This window comes from Bos javanicus, chromosome 13 (genome assembly GCF_032452875.1).
Source record: "Bos javanicus breed banteng chromosome 13, ARS-OSU_banteng_1.0, whole genome shotgun sequence".
NCBI lineage: Eukaryota > Metazoa > Chordata > Mammalia > Artiodactyla > Bovidae > Bos > Bos javanicus.
The window spans coordinates 2,168,387-2,187,412 of record NC_083880.1 but is presented as its reverse complement, the minus strand read 5'-3'; the positions used below and the strand labels follow the sequence as shown (position 1 = coordinate 2,187,412).

The window sequence follows — 19,026 nt, the reverse complement described above, 5'->3', positions numbered from 1 at the left end:
AATCAGAGTCTCTGGGGTGGGAACCAGAAATCTGTGTTCCAACAAGCCCTCCAGGTGATTCTAATACACAGTAAAAATCTAAGAACCACTGCTGTGGACATCAGGATCAGATCAAGATGGAATGTTAGCCAAATGCAGGGGCCCCATAGCAGCTAAGTTGTATTTCCCAAAGGATTCCTGGTCTAGCAAGAAAGCACCATTGTTCTTAAAAACTCCAGGCAAGTCCTATGTCAATGAAAGCTAAAGGGCCCCCAGGAAATGAACCCAGATGCCCTCTGCCCTCTGCCTGCATTACACCAAGACTTGGCACTCACACGTCAACAGATCCAGTTCTCGTGACCTAAAGAACTTATCCTCCTAGATAATTATAACACTGCTATAGGAGCTGCTTGGCAAACAGGAACGGTGTGTGACTTCAAACAAATAGAGAGCAATCACTGGATTAAGATTTTAAGCATAGTCCAGACTCTCAATTCAAAACTTATTTTTCTAAATTTCAAGGAAGTAGCAACATTTATCAAGGTAAATCCAATGTCAATGTCACATTTTAGAGTCCCAGGGCCCCTGAACAAAAATTTGTGTAGTTTTCTGACAGGTGAAGAATTATCATGTGCAAGCAGTCACCGTGATGAATAAGATGAAGGAAGGGCATTATGTGACCTTTGTTTATGGAATAAAAATCCAATTCTGCCACTTATTATTTACTTTCTCAAACAAAGACGCTGTCTCTGAATCCTTACCTAACAGAAGGAAATATTTACATCTACCTTTTAGGCAATGAAATGAGGTGATAAATGCAAAGCACTTTTACATTTTACCATGAATGTGAGTCACACTGTTACATAGTTCAGCAAGTAGTAGCTACCATCCTTTATCCCTGGTTCAAGTTTACATTTGTGGCAGCAAATTATTAACAATGTGAATTTGTCAATATGTAATGTTTTCGACCCACAAAAATGCATTTCTGGATGGTTCAGCTTTTTAGGAAAGGTTTGACCCAGAAGTGGACACTTTAGATGGGTCTTAGAGGATGAGCAGCAGCTATCCAGGTGAAGCAGCGTGGCACGCATGCAGGACTGCTGACAGTAGGGGCTTCGGAGGAGGTCATGAGGTAGGTCCACCTTAAGGGGATGATGGAGATGAGACTAGACACATAAATAAGGCTAGATCGAAGGGTGGGGTACACCATACAAAAAGGTATTAAATGTAACCCAAAGGTCTTGAATCATTACTGATTGAGAAATGAGAATAATCAAACTATGAGAATGAACACATTGTAGAATACTTTCCAAGCAATATCTTAATGGTAATAAAGAATTTCAGTGTTCAAAAGTATGACCTAAAATGGTGTTTACAGAGTAGACCTACAGTGAATCAGCTACTGTCATTATTTATTTATGTGCACCCAATTCAATTCCAAATAGGGATTTGGAATGACCTAGGAAATATACATGATAAATAAGAATGATTTTCCAGCTTTTTTTCAGGTGGAACTTACAGTTCCTTGGCCTCCTTAATGGCAAAGTTTTTTTCTTTCTTCCTCTCTCAGTTACTTAGTACCCTCTGACTTTACCATTACTACCTGGGAATTTGGATTCCTAACATCCCATTCTTGGATCATCTTGTGCTTTTAACTCCTAGCTCTATAGTCTTCACTCTGCTATATTAATCCGAGTACCTACAACTTCCTGCTTGTTAATCCTGCCCACCTCTCGCTAACCACCAGGCTTTCCTTGCTTTTACTTCCGTCCTTGTCTAGTTTATTTCCGTGATCCAACATTACATCACTTCCTCACAGACACTTCAACTTCTATGTCTCATTTTCCATTTTCATGGCCAAACAACTAAGTCCATCCTGTCCATTTTTTAATCACTAAATTTGATGGAGAAAATTACAAAACTAGATTGTCTGGCTTTGGTTTAAATTCAAGATTATACACTTCAAATGGATAGTCCACATGACTTTCAACCTTATAATTCTTTCTTTTAAAGTTCCCCACCCTTCAAAAGGATGATCTCAGTGCTTCTCAAACTCCTTTACTCCTAGCCAATTACTGAGCTTCATTGATTAAATAAAGGAAACTCATCAGATGAGAACTTTCTCTATCCTTCCTCCTAATAACGTATGCTTTCACCCATCAAAAGTCAATCCCTCCGCTTCTGCTCCAGATTCCATCCTCTTTCACCTACACAAGGATTTCAGTCTTCTATGTATCGTCATCCAATATACATCAGTTTTTCTCTCTATGAGGTCATTCCTATCAGCACACAAATAAGTCCCAGCCATCCCCACCTACTCCTTCACTTACTCCCTCATGTCTCTGATCCATTTTAAGAGCACAGTATCTTGAAGAGTTTGTCTCCAGCCACTGTCTCTACTCTTTCTCTTCCATACCATCTCTGACCAATTCCATCTGCCTTCTATTCCTCCCACTTCCTAACATATTTCTGCCGGGTTCACCGTGACTCACTTTCACATTGCCATACGCAGGGCACACTTTGATTTGCTCTTCTACATGTTCAACATTACAACTTCTTACATGAACCACAGAAGTTGGCTCTGGGGATTGTTATCTATGTTCTGAGACCTCCTTTAATGCTAAAGCTTTAACACTATCTACTTCTTGATGACTCCCAAATTTATAGTAGCAGCCCTGTCCTCTCTGGGTTCTCAGTTCAGACATCTAACTCTCTTCTTGACTTCTTCACATGAATGTCTCTAAATTAAATCATCCATAACCAAATTCTTTATTCCTCACCCTTTTTCCCCAAGCCTTTCCATCACAAGACATTCTGGGCTCAATACTTGTCACTAGTGTCCTGATTTACTGAAACTACAATCATCCTTGACTTTCCATTAACAAGTCCATTTTCATAGCATCCATCTCTACCACCACCACCACCACCTTGGTCCAGAGCATCACCATCTTTTTCATAGATTGATCAACTCATTTCTACTCTTTCCTTCACAGCAGGCAGACTGATTCTTCAAATAGAGAAGCCATTTAATAGATCCCTATCATATTTAGGGTGAATTCCCTGGTGGCTCAGACGGTAAGTGTCTGTCTACAATGTGGGAGACCTGGGTTCGATCCCTGGGTCAGGAAGATATCTTGGAGAAGGAAATGGCAACCCATTCCAGTACTCTTGCCTGGAAAATCCCATGGACTGAGGAGCCTGGTGCAGGCTACTGTCCATGGGGTCGCAAAGAGTCGGGCACGACTGAAGCGACTTAGCAGCAGCAGCAGCATGGGCTAAAAGGTCCTGTGTAATCTGGGTCTTAGAGACCTGATCACACATCATTTTCTGTCTTTGTTTTCCTTCTTGTTCACTACACCTATCAGTACTCTTTTCCTTAAGAGTACTTCTTAAGCTCTTCTAGCCTCAGGGCCTTTGCATTGGCTGTTCCTCCTTCCTAGAAGTCTCTTCCTACTGTCTTTAGCTTCTCTTCATCCTACAGGCCGCATTTTAACTCTTCCCTCTTCAGAGGGGATATTTCCTTGACCTCCCTAATAGGTCTCTCATTTTGTTTTCTAAGATAGCATCTTGATTATTTCTTTGCTTGAAACTAACACAGTCTGCAATTATTTCATTTCTTTGTTTATTGATTCATGGCTTGGTTCCTACACCAGAGTTTAACCTCCACGAGGGCAGAGTCCTTGAAACTTTCTTGTTCACCTTTGTCCTTCAAGCAGCTAGCACATCAAAGACACACTGAAAGTAAATTGATACACCAAAAATTTAAATGAATTATTTTTTTTCAAAGATACTTCACAGTAGGCCAATATATAAAATGTAAACAAGAAGTCACTCAAGTTGAGGGGGTTGCACCCGGCCCCCATAAGAGTGACTCTCTGGAGGGCTCCCATGAACAGACAGACAAACGTAAGGCCACTAATGCTTAGGCTGCCTGCCTGGAAAAGCAGAAGCTTTATCTAATTCATACAAGCTCATCTTAGAGGTATGGTAAGCTCATCTTACCATCTTACTATAGCTCTAGAGGAGCTATTTCACGTTCAAGGTCAGAAGGGCGGCGGTGAGGAGACACCCCTTGTCCAAGGTAAGGAGCAGTGGCTGCGCTTTGCTGGAACAGCCGTGAAGAGATACCCCACGTCCAAGGTAAGAGAAACCCAAGTAAGATGGTAGGTGTTGCAAGAGGGCATCAGAGGGCAGACACGCTGAAACCATATTCACAGAAAACTAGCCAATCTAATCACACTAGGACCACAGCCTTGTCTAACTCAATGAAACTAAGCCATGCCTGTGAGGCCACCCAAGACAGATGGGTCATGGTGGAGAGGTCTGACAGAATGTGGTCCACTGGAGAAGGGAATGGCAAACCACTTCAGTATTCTTGTCTTGAGAACCCCATGAACAGTATGAAAGGGCAAAATGATAGGACACTGAAAGAGAAACTCCCCAGGTCAATCGGTGCCCCATATGCTACTGGAGACAAGTGGAGAAATAACTCCAGACAGAATGATGGGATGGAGCCAAAGTAAAAAGAATACCCCGCTGTGGATGTGACTGGTGATAGAAGCAAGGTCCGATGCTTTAAAGAGCAATATTGCATAGGAACCTGGAATGTCAGGTCCATGAATCAAGGCAAATTGGAAGTGGTCAAACAAGAGATGGCAAGAGTGAATGTCGACTTTCTAGGTATCAGCGAACTAAACTGGACTGGAATGGGTGAATTTAACTCAGATGACCATTATATCTACTACTGCGAGTAGGAATCCCTCAGAAGAAATGGAGTGGCCATCATGGTCAACAAAAGAGTTCGAAATGCAGTACTTGGATGCAATCTCAGAAATGACAGAATGATCTCTGTTCGTTTCCAAGGCAAACTATTCACTATGACAGTAATCCAAGTCTATGCCCCAACCAGTAATGCTCAAGAAGCTGAAGTTGAACGGTTCTATGAAGACCTACAAGACCTTCTAGAACTAACACCCAAAAAAGATGTCCTTTTCATTATAGGGGACTGGAATGCAAAAGTAGGAAGTCAAGAAACACCTGGAGTAACAGGCAAATTTGGCCTTGGAATACGGAATGAAGCAGGGCAATAATAGAGTTTTGCCAAGAGAACGCACTGGTCATAGCAAACACCCTCTTCCAACAACACAAGAGAAGACTCTACACATGGACATCACCAGATGGTCAACACCAAAATCAGATTGATTATATTCTTTGCAGCCAAAGATGGAGAAGCTCTATACAGTCAACAAAAACAAGACCAGGAGCTGATTGTGGCTCAGATCATGAACTCCTTTTTGCCAAATTCAGACTGAAATTGAAGAAAGTAGGGAAAACCACTAGACCATTCAGGTTTGACCTAAATCAAATCCCTTATGATTATACAGTAGAAGTAAGAAATGGATGTAAGGGGCTAGATCTGATAGATACAGTGCCTGATGAACTATGGACGGAGGTTCATGACATTGTATAGGAGACAGGGATAAAGGCCATCCCCATGGAAAAGAAATGCAAAAAAGCAAAATGGCTGTCTGGGGAGGGCTTACAAATTGCTGTGAAAAGAAGAGAAGCAAAAAGCAAAGGAGAAAAGGAAAGATATAAACATCTGAATGCAGAGTTCCAAAGAACAGCAAGAAGAGATAAGAAAGCCTTTCTCAGCGATCAACGCAAAGAAACAGAGGAAAACACAGAATGGGAAAGACTAGAGATCTCTTCAAGAAATTAGAGATACCAAGGGAACATTTCAGGCAAAGATGGGCTCGATAAAGGACAGAAATGGCATGGACCTAACAGAAGCAGAAGATATTAAGAAGAGATGGCAAGAATACACAGAAGAACTGTACAAAAAAGATCTTCACGACCAAGAAAACCACGATGGTGTGATCATTCACCTAGAGCCAGACATCCTGGAATGTGAAGTAAAGTGCGCCTTACAAAGCATCACTACGAACAAAGCTAGTGGAGGTGATGGAATTCCAGTGGAGCTATTTCAAATCCTGAAAGATGATGCTGTTAAAGTGCTGCACTCAATATGCTAGCAATTTGGAAAACTCAGCAGTGGCCACAGGACTGGAAAAGATCAGTTTTCATTCCAATCCCAAAGAAAGGCAATGCCAAAGAATGCTCAAACTACCACACAATTGCACTCATCTCACACACTAGTAAGGTAATGCTTAAACTTCTCCAAGCCAGGCTTCAGCAATACATGAACAATGAACTTCCAGATGTTCAAGCGGGTTTTAGAAAAGGCAGAGGAACCAGAGACCAAATTGCCAACATCTGCTGGATCATGGAAAAGCAAGAGAGTTCCAGAAAAACATCTATTTCTGCTTTATTGACTATGCCAAAGCCTTTGACTGTGTGGATCACAATAACTGGGGAAAATTCTGAAAGAGATGAGAATACCAGATCACCTGACCTGCCTCTTGAGAAATCTGTATGCATGTCAGGAAGCAACAGTTAGAACTGGACATGGAACAACACACTGGTTCCAAATAGGATAAGGAGTACGTCAAGACTGCATATTGTCACCCTGCTTATTTAACTTCTATGCAGAGTACATCATGAGAAACACTGGGCTGGAAGAAGCACAAGCTGGAATCAAGATTGCCAGGAGAAATATCAATAACCTCAGATATGCAGATGACACCACCTTTATGGCAGAAAGTGAAGAGGAACTAAAAAGCCTCTTGATGAAGGTGAAAGTGGAGAGTGAAAAAGTTGGCTTAAAGCTCAACATTCAGAAAACGAAGATCATGGCATCTGGTCCCGTCACTTCATGGGAAATAGATGGGGAAACAGTGGAAAAAGTGTCAGACTTTACTTTTTGGGGCTCCAAAATCACTGCAGATGGTGACTGCATGCATGAAATTAAAAGAAGCTTACTCCTTGGAAGAAAAGTCATGACCAACCTAGATAGAATATTGAAAAGCAGAGACATTACCTTGCCAACCAAGGTCCGTCTAGTCAAGGCTATGGTTTCTCCAGTGGTCATGTATGTATGTGAGAGTTGTATTGTGAAGAAAACTGAGCACCGAAGAATTGATGCTTTTGAACTGTGGTGTTGGAGAAGACTCTTGAGAATCCCTTGGACTGCAAGGAGATCCAACCAGTCCATTCTGAAGGAGATCAGCCCTGGGATTTCTTTGGAAGGAATGATGCTAAAGCTGAAACTCCAGTACTTTGGCCACCTCATGCGAAGAGTTGACTCATTGGAAAAGACTCTGATGCTGGGAGGGATTGGGGGCAGGAGGAGAAGGGGACGACAGAGGATGAGATGGCTGGATGGCATCACTGACTCGATGGACGTGAGTCTGAGTGAACTCTGGGAGTTGGTGATGGACAGGGAGGCCTGGCGTGCTGCGATTCATAGGGTCTCAAAGAGTCGGAGAAGACTAAGTGACTGAACTGAAGCTCACCTTGGGTATGGTTTTGAGTTACCTCCTAGGAATCCCTTTTGGAACAGGAGAACTGTCTGAATGCCCCTACAAAGAGATTCTTTTCAAAACGGGATAAGAACCACAGGCAAGGAGAAGAAAACTAGAGCAAACTTGCAAAATGTGGACAAAATAAAAGATGAGTTTTCAGAAATTTTTGTTAAAAGGTCCTACTCAGTGTGAATAAGATGTCTCATTGGCTCTGGGCTCCCTAGAAACAAAAGCAAAAGGGGAAAATATTATTTGCCAGGTGCCCATACAGTTCATAGATAAAAATATCAGATGTTAGGAGAATCAACTGCCTGAATAGAAATTCTCTAGTGAGACACTTAAGGAGCACCGACAGATGCTAATGAAAAGGTTTCCAACAAAACCCACAATAAGCTTGTACTGTGACCAGAAAATCCTTGGACCAAATGGGTTGAAAGTATCCATGGAAACGAGAGCACAAATCTGAGGGGTTTGTGCCAGTCGGTTGAAAGGAACTGAAACCCCACTCGTTTAGATTTCTCTGCGCCTCCCACTAACAGGACCGCCAGGCCTGCTGTGAGCAAAGGCACCCAATCTCCATTTTTCTTCCACTACAGCAGCTGTAAATGCTGCACAGGCACCTGCTGACCAGAACCGGGGCTGCAGACCCGTGATCACACTGAGGCAATGATAGCCCCCCAGTTCCCTTGTCAGGAAAATCCCTCTCCAGACTCGAGTGTGGCTGGGGAGATAAAGGAAGCTGGGCCCTTTCTCCCTCACAAATCTGTTGGTTGGCAGTTAACAAACGGTAGTAGGATTCTCCGATAAGGATGCAAACTGTAATGGAACTTCTTTCTGGTGCTCAGAAGTTCTCTTCTCCCAAGACTTAATTACAGCACACTGCAGAGCTCGAGGACCAGTTACCTCATCCAGCCCATACCGTTTGCCTTTGGCTACTGGGAGAGGCAGAAGTTGGGGATCTGGGAGCAATCTCTTTGGAAAAGGAAAGAAGCATCATTTTTGCTGGAATCACTAAAGAGAGAAGCTGTCCTGCCTTGAGGATCCCTGATCTGAGGGGCTTCCAGGGACCCTGTCCCCATTTCATCACCAATAATGTATATTTAACAGCTGCGTCTCAGCATTATTTTTGTGTAATTTTTCACCTAACATATACTATCTTCAACATTATTCAGTATCATAGTCTACATTTCAAAGAGTCAAGTTACTTTCAAAATGATTTAGATTAAAAATATTTTTCCTTTATTTCAAATTTAAAAGTTATTTGGTTAAACAACATTTCATCCTATTTTTTCACATAAAGAGTAGCAGACATTGTAGCTGGCCAAATACTCTAAAGAGGAGGAAAGTATTTGGGCGAAGTTTCTAGATAACAGGTGATAACAGGTGGTTGATTTTATTTTAACTGTGATTTGTGGTTTTATCTTACCCTGCCTCTCCCTCCCTCTTACCCACCAATAACACCTGAGTTAATCGTGAATGACTAAACCTTTCTACCCTGGGGTCTGCATCGTCAAATAGGGAATGGTCAAGTCTTACTACCAGGGAGAGATAGAGATTTGAGGCTGGCTAACAAATGTGTTAACTCCCCTCTATTTAAACTAAATTCCTCTTCATTTATCTAGCTGTTCTGGGCCTCTTCGGTGCTTGAGACTGGGTGGGTAGATTAGTATATAGAGAGGAGTGAAGCGAATGAGGGCTCCATATTCCACCACGAGACTCCTGTTTTCTGAGAAAGAAAACCCTCAGGAGGCGCACTGCAACCCAGACCTTGTAGCTTATCGTGAAAGCGAAAGTAAAAGTCGCTCAGTCGTGTCCGACTCTTTTTGTGACCCCCTGGACTATACAGTCCATGGAATTCTCCAGGCCGGAACACTGGAGTCGGTAGCCTATCCCTTCTCCAGAAGATCTTCCCAACCCAGAAATCGAACCCAGGTCTCCCGCATTGCAGATTCTCTACCAGCTGAGACACAAGAGAAGCCCAAGAACACTGGAGTGTGTAGCCTATCCCTTCTCCAAATGGATCTTCCCTACCCAGGAATCAAATCAGGGTCTCCTGCATTGCAGGTGGACTCTTTACCAACTGAGCTACCAGGGAAGCTGGCTTATCGTTCCTGGACTCAAATGCCAGCCTCCTCTTCAGCATCTTTCAGAGAATCTTGCCATGGTAACATTTCATCTCTCCAAAATTGACTGGCCCCACCTGTAACTTGAGAAAACGGATACCAACCTCCCAGGGTTCTCAGAGTTGAGAAAGCCTGAATGCCTGAGACAAAGTCAACACTGCAAACCTGGTAATGGTTAGGAGAAAACAACCACTGTGTAATTCAGGGCTCCTGTACAACAGACTTCCTGTGATGACACCAATGAGCATGGAAGCCACAGGGGCCACGTGGGCGATGCAACCTTATAGCTCTATGTCAATAAAGCTAATGTGACAGACACACGGAATTCTTCAGTTTCATTTAAACAGCCATGTGTGATTAGTGGTTACCAAATCAGACATGCAGTTTTTAGAAATGAGGGGAAAGAAATGTTTGGAGGAGGGTCAGTTCAAACTGGTTTCTCTGATTCTGAAGCCTGTGTCTGTTTGACTCTGCCAGCCTTGACTGAGGAGGTCCTCCTCTACTTAAAATCAACGGGCTTTTGGACTGTCAGTAAAGAACACTGCCTTGGTAGGTTCCACCTTGAGGAAAACATGGGGCTCCTTGTCTTCTGGTTTGATAAAAGTGGAGGAAGAGAAAAGAGCTTTGTTAAGGCTGGAGACAGACAAGTGCAGTCAGAGTCAGGGAAAGACCGTGAGCGGCCTTCCCAAGTATAAATCACACTGTAAACTGCTACCACCAATCGGTTCTCATTCAGCACTGGGCAACGTTCGGAGCACTTTGGACACACTGACTTATTAACCTCCCAACTTCCCATGAGGGAGGAGCTCTTAATATTTCCATTTTACAGAGGAGGCCACTGTGGTGCAGAAATGAAGTGTCTTTCCCAGGGTCGTGTAGCCAGTGAGGCAGGGCTGGGACGGCGAGCTGCACCGAAGCGCGCCTTCACATCACCTCTGCTCTGAGACCCATGAGTGAGAGAGCGACATTGCCTGCAGTGGGTCCAGGGAGCTGCTCAGTGTCGCATCAGAGGGAGGCTTGGCTGCCCTTACCCCGAAGGCTAGTAAGCATCTCTCAGGTCAGAAGGGCTTCAGAAATGTTTCAGTTCTAATTACCACATTTCTCAAGCACTCTCTTGTGAACTCTATCAACTGTATGGACCATATTTATTAACTGTATAGACCTTATTTATTACCAGGTTGTTGTAAAGGCTTATCAGATATTTTTCTTGGATGCTAGTACAAAGAAAATTTACTTTGTATGATTCATTGCTTTCCTTGTAATCTGACGTTTTGTATCCTAAAACTGTTTCTTTTTCCTGAACTGCTCTGACCATCAGGATCAAAATCAAATTTGCAGTTCACTTCTTTCAATTTATGGGATATTTTTGTTGCCCATAGAGTGGTTGCCTCCTAATTTTGCCCCTAAATTTGCCTCCTAATTTTGCCCAGTTTGATTTACTTTTTCATTCTTCCCCCCTGTCTTCAACTTAAATCCCTAATGCATTTTATCTAGTGGCACTTGCAGATGAATATGCTGGATTCAGAAGAGGCATAGGAAGCAGAAATCAAATTGCCAATATCCGTTGGATCATAGAAAAAGCAAGGGGATTTCAAAAAATATATTCTTTTGCTTCATTGATTATGCTAAAGCCTTTGACTGTGTGGATCACAATAAACTGTAAAATTCTTAAAGACATGGGAATACCAGACCAGCTTACTGTCTCCTGAGAAATCTATATGTATGACAAGATTCAGTAATTAGAATTAGACATGGCACAATGGACTGGTCCACAATTGGAAAAGGAGTATGTCAAGGTTGTATATTGTCACCCTACTTATTTAACTTAAATGCAGAGCACATCATTCGAAATGCTGGGCTGGATGAATCACAAGCTGGAATCAAGATTGCCAGGAGAAATATCAACAACCGCAGATATGCAAATGATACCACGCTAATGGCAGAAAGTCAGGAGGAACTAAAGAGCCTCTTGATGAGGATGGAAGAGGAGAGTGAAAAAGTTGGCTCAAAGCTCAACATTCAAAAAACTAAGATCATGGAATCTGGTCCTATCACTTCATGGCAAATAGATATGGAAAAAGTGGAAAGAGTGACAGATTTTATTTTCTTGGTCTCCAAAATCACTGGGGAGGGTGACTCCCACCACAAAATTAAAATACATTTGCTTCTTGGGAAGAAAAGCTATGACATAATCTAGACAGCATATTAAAAAGCAGAGAAATCCACTTTGCTGACAAAGGTCCACATAGTCAAAAATATGGTTTTTTCAGTACTCATGTGTGTGGATGTGGGAGTTGGACCATAAAAAGGCTGAGTCCTGAAGAACTGATGCTTTCAAATTGTGGTTCTGAAGAAGACTCTTGAGAGTCCCTTGGACTGCAAGGAGATCCAACCAGTCAATCCTAAAGGAAATTAACCCTGAATATTAATTGGAAGGACTGATGCTGAAGCTGAAGCTGAAGCTCCAATTCTTAAACCATCTGACGCGAAGAGCTAATTCATTGGAAAAGACCCTGATGCTAGGAAAGATTGAGGGCAGGAAGAAAAGGGGGTGACAGAGAATGAGATGGTTGGATGGCATCACTGACACAATGGACATGAGTTTGAGCAAACTCTGGGAGATAGTGAAGGACAGGGAAGCCTGACATGCTGCAATTCATGGGGTCCCAAAGAGTTGGACATGACTTAGCGACTGAACACTAACAATTTCTGTATCACAGCTGACTTTGGGATGTGGAAGAAACATGCATAAATAAGCACGAAACTCATTTCATGAACACTCAAAACGACTGGGCATGTTACATTGGTCCAACATGTTACACCGGTTCAACAGACCTGATCCAAACGTGGCTGGACACTCATAGGCTTATTTGAGCTCTGTCTCTTCGTCTCCAAAAGCAGCGAAGCAGCCTCAACGACATCTCACAGGCCACCTGTGGGCACTGCTGGGCTTGATAAATAACCTGCACTCAGTACATTATTACTGATTATCACTGTGACTCACGCTGCTAGAACTGATTATGAGGAAGCAGCCAAGAAACAAATATAGTAAATGCCACCACCCCAACCTTACAGATATCCTCTGAGGTTAGCAAGTCACTCGAGAGGACACAGAAAATAAGCAGCAGAATTACGTCTACATCTGCGTTGAGACGAGGAAAGCACCTCTGCCACGTGGGTCTTCAGGATGAGCAGCGATACCCTGTGTGCTTTTTCCCCCTGATGCAGATCTAGAGGTGTATACATGAAGAGAACCTACAGCTGCTGAGCGAGACTCACTGAAAGTCTAGTCAGACTGTGTCTTTTTCTGTGCCCTAGCCAGCTTCAGCCCACATCCAGCCATCAGAACACAGATCCAGTTCTTCCTTCTACACAGGCGAGTAGTGACCAAAGGAGACAGTCTCTGGGTTGGGGACTGTCCTGCGTGTCGTCTGTGTGAGTGGGTCCTCTGACCATACTTTTGGACCGTGAGCGGCAAGCAAGAGGTTGTTCAGCAAGTATTACAGGTGCTAGGGTGGCTGTCTGTCTTGTCTATGTCTATCCACAGAAACAGAAATGAAAATTCTCCCTCTCAAGAACCAACCGCAAGCATTCAAAAGGTGATTTCAGGAATGACACAATGGCATACAGTGAATCTTTACTCTGACAGGCAGGGCTTAATCCCCTCATTTCAATTTATACTGCCCTCAGAAATGAATATCATCATCACCTTTCAAAGTGACCTGGCTTGGCGGGGAAGAGTTGTTGAAGGCCGCTGAAAACAAGCAAGAGGAGGGCACAGCATCTTTCCTGATTTTTTATGTCCTCTTTTAAAAAGGAGCTGAAACTTGGCCTGATGGCACTTGTTATTAGCAAGGGCTCTGACACGTCCTTGGCTCTGTGAGAAGCTGGTCAACTAGGATCTAAATTTGGGAAGAAGAAGGTATTGCTTAAATGAGCTGCCTGGAAGAGTCAAATTCTATTTTTGTCTGCTCGCTTCATGGTCCTGAATAGTTAGGAATCTCTATTTTCTCTTACTTGCAGATAAAGATGTTGAATCTTTGGGTCTTAACTTTTTAAGGTCTGCCTGTTTGAGACACCAGACTCTGTATCTGTCTTCCTTATCCTTCTCTCTCCTGGAAGCACTCTGTTGAGGGCATTTGGAGGTCCAATCTGAACCCTCAGACTCTGAGAGGGCTCTTGTGTTGCCACAGGGTGCCGGACAGACTCCCTGATGCTTGCCAGACAACACTTGAAGAAATTCTTCCTAAGGTATTTGGCAACTGCCTCTCAGATTGCAGAAAGAAGAAGAAAGTCAACAAGACATGCTTGTAGATGAAGTGTGTGGTCACTCAAGAAAGTCTCTTTCTTGGGCAGAGAAACTGGCATGTTAGTCAAAACAGTTGCTGTAGTAATTATAAGGAGGAAAAATTAAAGACCAACTTATTTGGAGCCAGGGAGGAAAAGAAATGCTTTTGTAACAAACATTTACAACAAATTTATACGTCACCATCACCCCCCCGCCATCCCCCACCCCACGTCCTACCCCAGAGAGTCTCTGCTTGAGCCGACTCCAGTCAAGCCCCTCTGAACCTCCTTCCCAGCCAGGCTTTGAGTTCTGGACTTCCACGTCTGTCTTTACACTGCCCAGCATTAGCAAGAATCCTGCTGAGTTGCTTTAGCCAGAATCCCCCAACTCAGGATCTGATCAGCCTTTATATCTGACCTGATTCTTCAATCTCCACCACCTCCCAGGCGATTCTGATCACCCTGGCTTGCCTGAAGCAGGAATTCTACTCAGGTGGTTTAGCCAAAATCTCTCCTTATCCTGGATGTTTCCTTTTAGCAATTTTCCACCCAATGACTACCCTACCTGCTCCTTGGCTACAAATTCATTTTTCTTTGTTATTTTTGAAGTTGGGCTCAATTTCTCTCCTCTCCTGGCAAACTCCCTTTGTAGTGGTCTCTTGAATACAATTTGTCTGATTATTTCTTTTAATTTTTATTTTTTGGCCACCCTTCACAGCATGTGGGATCTTATGTCCCCTACAAGGGATCAAACCCACACCTGATGCATTGGCAATGTGGAGTGTTCACCGCTGGGCCACCTGGGAAGTCTACCTTATTTTTTTAACAAATGTCATGAATAACATTTTCTTCAACATCTCCCCCTCCAAAAAAAATTCTTTGTGCTTTGCAGAAGTGCTTGAAACATGACCATAAGCTAGTAAATCCTTCTTTTCAGTAAACCACTTCTAATAAAAACACAGTCAGTTCCAGAATAATAAACTGCAATGATTAAGGGATTAGACATATAGTAACATTCAAGACATATATATCTGAAGAGACTGATCCAAGAAATACTATTTTGAACTATGGCCAAGTACGAGTCGGCAGTCCATGTTGAATAGAGTCACTGAAAGGAAAGGAATCTCAAATGACTTCTATGGAATTTCCCTCTGAACGTCAACATCGCCCACTTAAACAGTCCAGCTTGTAAAAATGCTTTTTCTTGGTATTGGCCACATGGGACGTTGTTCCTTCCCCATTTTTATCTTCTGACACAGCTTATGTGTAGGTTTCCAGGGCGCACAGTCCCCCGGCCCTAAGGGCCAATCCCGACTCTATCACTTTTTATCGTGTCTCTAAGAGCTGCAGAAAGCACTGGAACAGGCACAGGAGGACCATCGCTATCAATCGAGAGAACCCTGAGCAAGACTTGGCTTCAGAAAATTGCAGTCTGAAGGTTTAGCACGTGACCCTCCTACCCTGACAGAAGGACTGCTGCAGGAACTGGGTCATCTCGGGACAGACGCTAAGAGGAACTTGGGAGAGTAGGAGATGGATTACAGGAAACGCCTCTAGAGAGAATCAGGAGAAGATGCAGGAGTGGGCAGGGAGCGCCTGCACACCACGAGGCACCCGCAAAAGGAGAGGTGAGGACGAGGACAGGGAAGAAAAGGTCTCAGATGTGGCACACTCCGAGAGCACCTCCACCAGGCGGACACGAGCCTGGAGCAAGGACTGCCCACCAGAGGAACCTCGGCTGGAGAAGCAAAGGCAGGCTGCAGGCTCGGTCACACCACCCACCGGCCTGAGCCGCTGCTGACAGCTGCAGGGGTGAGCATGCTGCAGCTGGAGGCCGCCCACTGCCTGCACTCCGAGATGGTTTTGTCTCAGAGGGAAATGCAAAGGGCACAGCCCCACAGCTGCCACAGAGGGGATTTCTGGCTAACCCTTCTCCAGATCCTCCTAAAGGAGCTCCAGTTCTGGTTTCTTAAGACCCTTGAATGTCCTTAGGAACTTTTTAGAAATATTAGGAAATACTTAAATAACAAGCAATTTGAGTCCCAGATATCTAAGCAATGAATTGCTAGATCATCACAGATGCTTATTAAATATCTGAGTTGAATGAGTTCCCGGCCTGGGACATAGTAGTAAATAAAAACAGTGTTCTCTCTCTCTGGCTTTATATTCTAGGGAGGATTTTGACAAAGAGCACTAGGTAAATAAATAATATATCAGGAATGGATAAATGTGAAGATCAAAAGTCTGAAAAGTATGTATGTGCATGTATGTGTGCACGTTTTTTAAGTAAGGTGATCATGAAGGTCTTTTGGCTGAGGCGAACTTGGGGAGGACTGGAATAAAGTGAAGAAGTAAGCTGTGAGAACCGACGATGCGTGGGGAAGAACAGTCAGAGCAGAAGTTACAAGTACAAAGGCCCTCATATTTTCAGGGAACATCAGTGGTACAGTGAAGTGATACGGGCTGTGTAGGGGACCTGTGAAGAGACAAGGACGACTCTGGAAATTATTTTGAATAAGGTAGGAAGCCACTGACATTTTAAAGCAGAAGAGGGGTATACTCTAACTACATTCTAAAAAGATCCATCTAACTTATTTCCTCATAATGGTGCAGTGGGGTAGGTATTATCACCCCCATTTTAAAGACAAGGCAGCTTAGTGCCAAGTGAGTTAAAGACTGGTTCCTGGTCAGATATCTTGAGCAGCAAAGTCTAACTGAAGCTATTTCTGTTTAACTCCAAAGCCATGCCCTTAACCAACTATTTGTATTTCAAACTCTTCACGAAAGAGCTCTCCAGCAAAGATTTAACCTGAAATACCACTTAATATAAACCCTCTCTTTATCTGGGAGCAATATCCTGGCAACTTGGCTCTGGTGAGTATCCAAAGTTGAGAGACTTATCTGCCCTTTTAGGTGCTTGCAAAAGGACCGTCTGCAACTAGAGAGCAGCGGCGACAGCACCAAACGGTCCTCAGGGGGACTCTTTGTAGAAAGAAGATGCTGGCTTAGGTGCCTGGCAAGCTATCTGGCTCAGTCCATCCGCTTCATTAAATGTTTAGACAAGGCAGGATTTTAAAGCAATTGATTACTATTTATGGTTTTAAGAATAAGTAGTTTAAAAACTACTAATTATAATTAGTAGGCTTACCAGGTGGTGCTAGTGGTAAAGAACCTGCCTGCCAATTCAGAACACATAAGAGAGTTGGGTTCGATCCCTGGGTCAGGAAGATCCCCTAGAGGAGGGTCACAACCCACTCCAGTGTTCCTGCCTGGAGAATCCCATGGACAGAGGAGCCAGGAGGGCTACAGTCCATAGGCTTGCAAAGAGTCAAACACAACTGAAGTGACTTAGCATGCATTATTATAATTAGTGTGCTTTTTATTAATTTATCAGAATCAATATTCAGGATTAGTGACAAGTTTCCCTGTTGAGGATATTTTATGTCTATTCTATTTATTGAAAGGAAATGTAATAGCACTGGAAACTCTACTCATTATTCTGTAATAACCTATATGGGAAAAGAATCGGAAAAAGAATGGAAATATGCATATGTATAATTGAATCACTTAGCTGTACGCGTGAAACTAATACAACATTGTAAATCAACTAAGTTCCATATAAATTAAAAGTTAAGTTAAAAAAATAAATTCACATTGTAAATCAACTATACTTCAGTAAAAATTTTAATAAATAAATAATTGTAAATTTAAATATTAAAAAATAAATAAAAGGTTTCAGTAAAAAAGTAAAGTTATATTTCATTCATAGTATTTTTTATCTAGTTGTGTGGGGTTTTTCCCCCCAAAATTTAGACTTGATGAAAAGTTTTTTAACCTTAAATGCTGATTTTCACTGATCACAATGTAGAGATATTAGGGTTTTTAGCAGTGCTTATTTGCTCTTAGGGGAAAATATATGAAAAATACTTTTCTGCTGATTGTCATTTCTTTAACAGAATCAAATTAAAAACTTCTGGCTGTAGTAATACAATAACTATGGTCTAAAATAGATAAAGCAAATAGGCGTCTAAAACAGTTAAACAGCTTCATTAATGAACTTCAGAAAGTTTTTTTTTTTCCGATAGGTAGGTAGTTTTCTCTTTTTTTTCTGCCAGTCACACATATTTCCAAAAAAATGTTTCAAGAAACACTTGGAGTAACAGGCAAATTTGGCCTTGGAGTACAGAATGAAGCAGGGCAAAGACTAATAGTTTTGTCAAGAAAATGCACTGGTCATAGTAAACACCCTCTTCCAACAACACAAGAGAAGACTCTACACATGGAAATCACCAGATGGTCAATACCGAAATCAGATTGATTATATTCTTTGCAGCCAAAGATGGAGAAGCTCTGTACTACAGTCAGCAAAAACTAGACCGGGAGCTGACTGTGGCTCAGATCATGAACTCCTTATTGCCAGATTCAGACTTAAATTGAAGAAAGTTGGGAAAACCACTAGATCATTCAGGTATGACCTAAATCAAATCCCTTTTGATTATACAGTGGAAGTGACAAAGAGATTTAAGGGATCAGATCTGATAGACAGAGTGCCTGAAGAACTATGGATAGAGGTTCCTGACATTGTACAGGAGGCAGGGATCAAAACCATCCCCAAGAAAAAGAAATGCAAAAAGACAAAATGGTTATCTGAGGAGGCCATAAAAATAGCTATGAAAAGAAGAGAAGCAAAAGGCAAAAGAGAAAAGGAAAGATATACCCATTTGAATGCAGAGTTCCAAAGAATAGAAAGGAGAGATAAGAAAGCCTTCCTTAGTGATCAATGCAAAGAAATAGAGGAAAACAATAGAATGGGAGAGATTAGAGATCTCTTCAAGAAAATTAGAGATACCAAGGGACCATTTCATGCAAAGATGGGCACAATAAAGGATAGAAATGGTATGGACCTAACAGAAGTAGAAGATATTAAGAAGAGGTGGCAAGAATACACAGAAGAACTATAAAAAAGATCTTCATGACCCAGATAATCACGATGGTGTGATCACTCACTTAGAGCCAGACATCTTGGGGTGTGAAGCCAAGTGGGCCTTAGGAAGCATCATCACTACGAACAAAGCTAGTGGAGGTGATGGAATTCCAGTTGAACTACTTCAAATCCTAAAAGATGATGCTGTGAAAGTGCTGCACTCAATATGTCAGCAAATTTGGAAAGCACAGCAGTGGCCACAGGACTGGAAAAGGTCAGTTTTCATTCC

At 42.5% G+C, this 19,026-nt stretch overlaps 1 protein-coding gene across 12 annotated transcripts in view; it reads right to left on the bottom strand.

Annotated features, from left to right (window-relative positions):
* PLCB4 (phospholipase C beta 4) overlaps positions 1-19,026 on the bottom strand; it is a 482,736-nt gene that overhangs the window by 164,339 nt on the left and 299,371 nt on the right. The window lies entirely within an intron of this gene.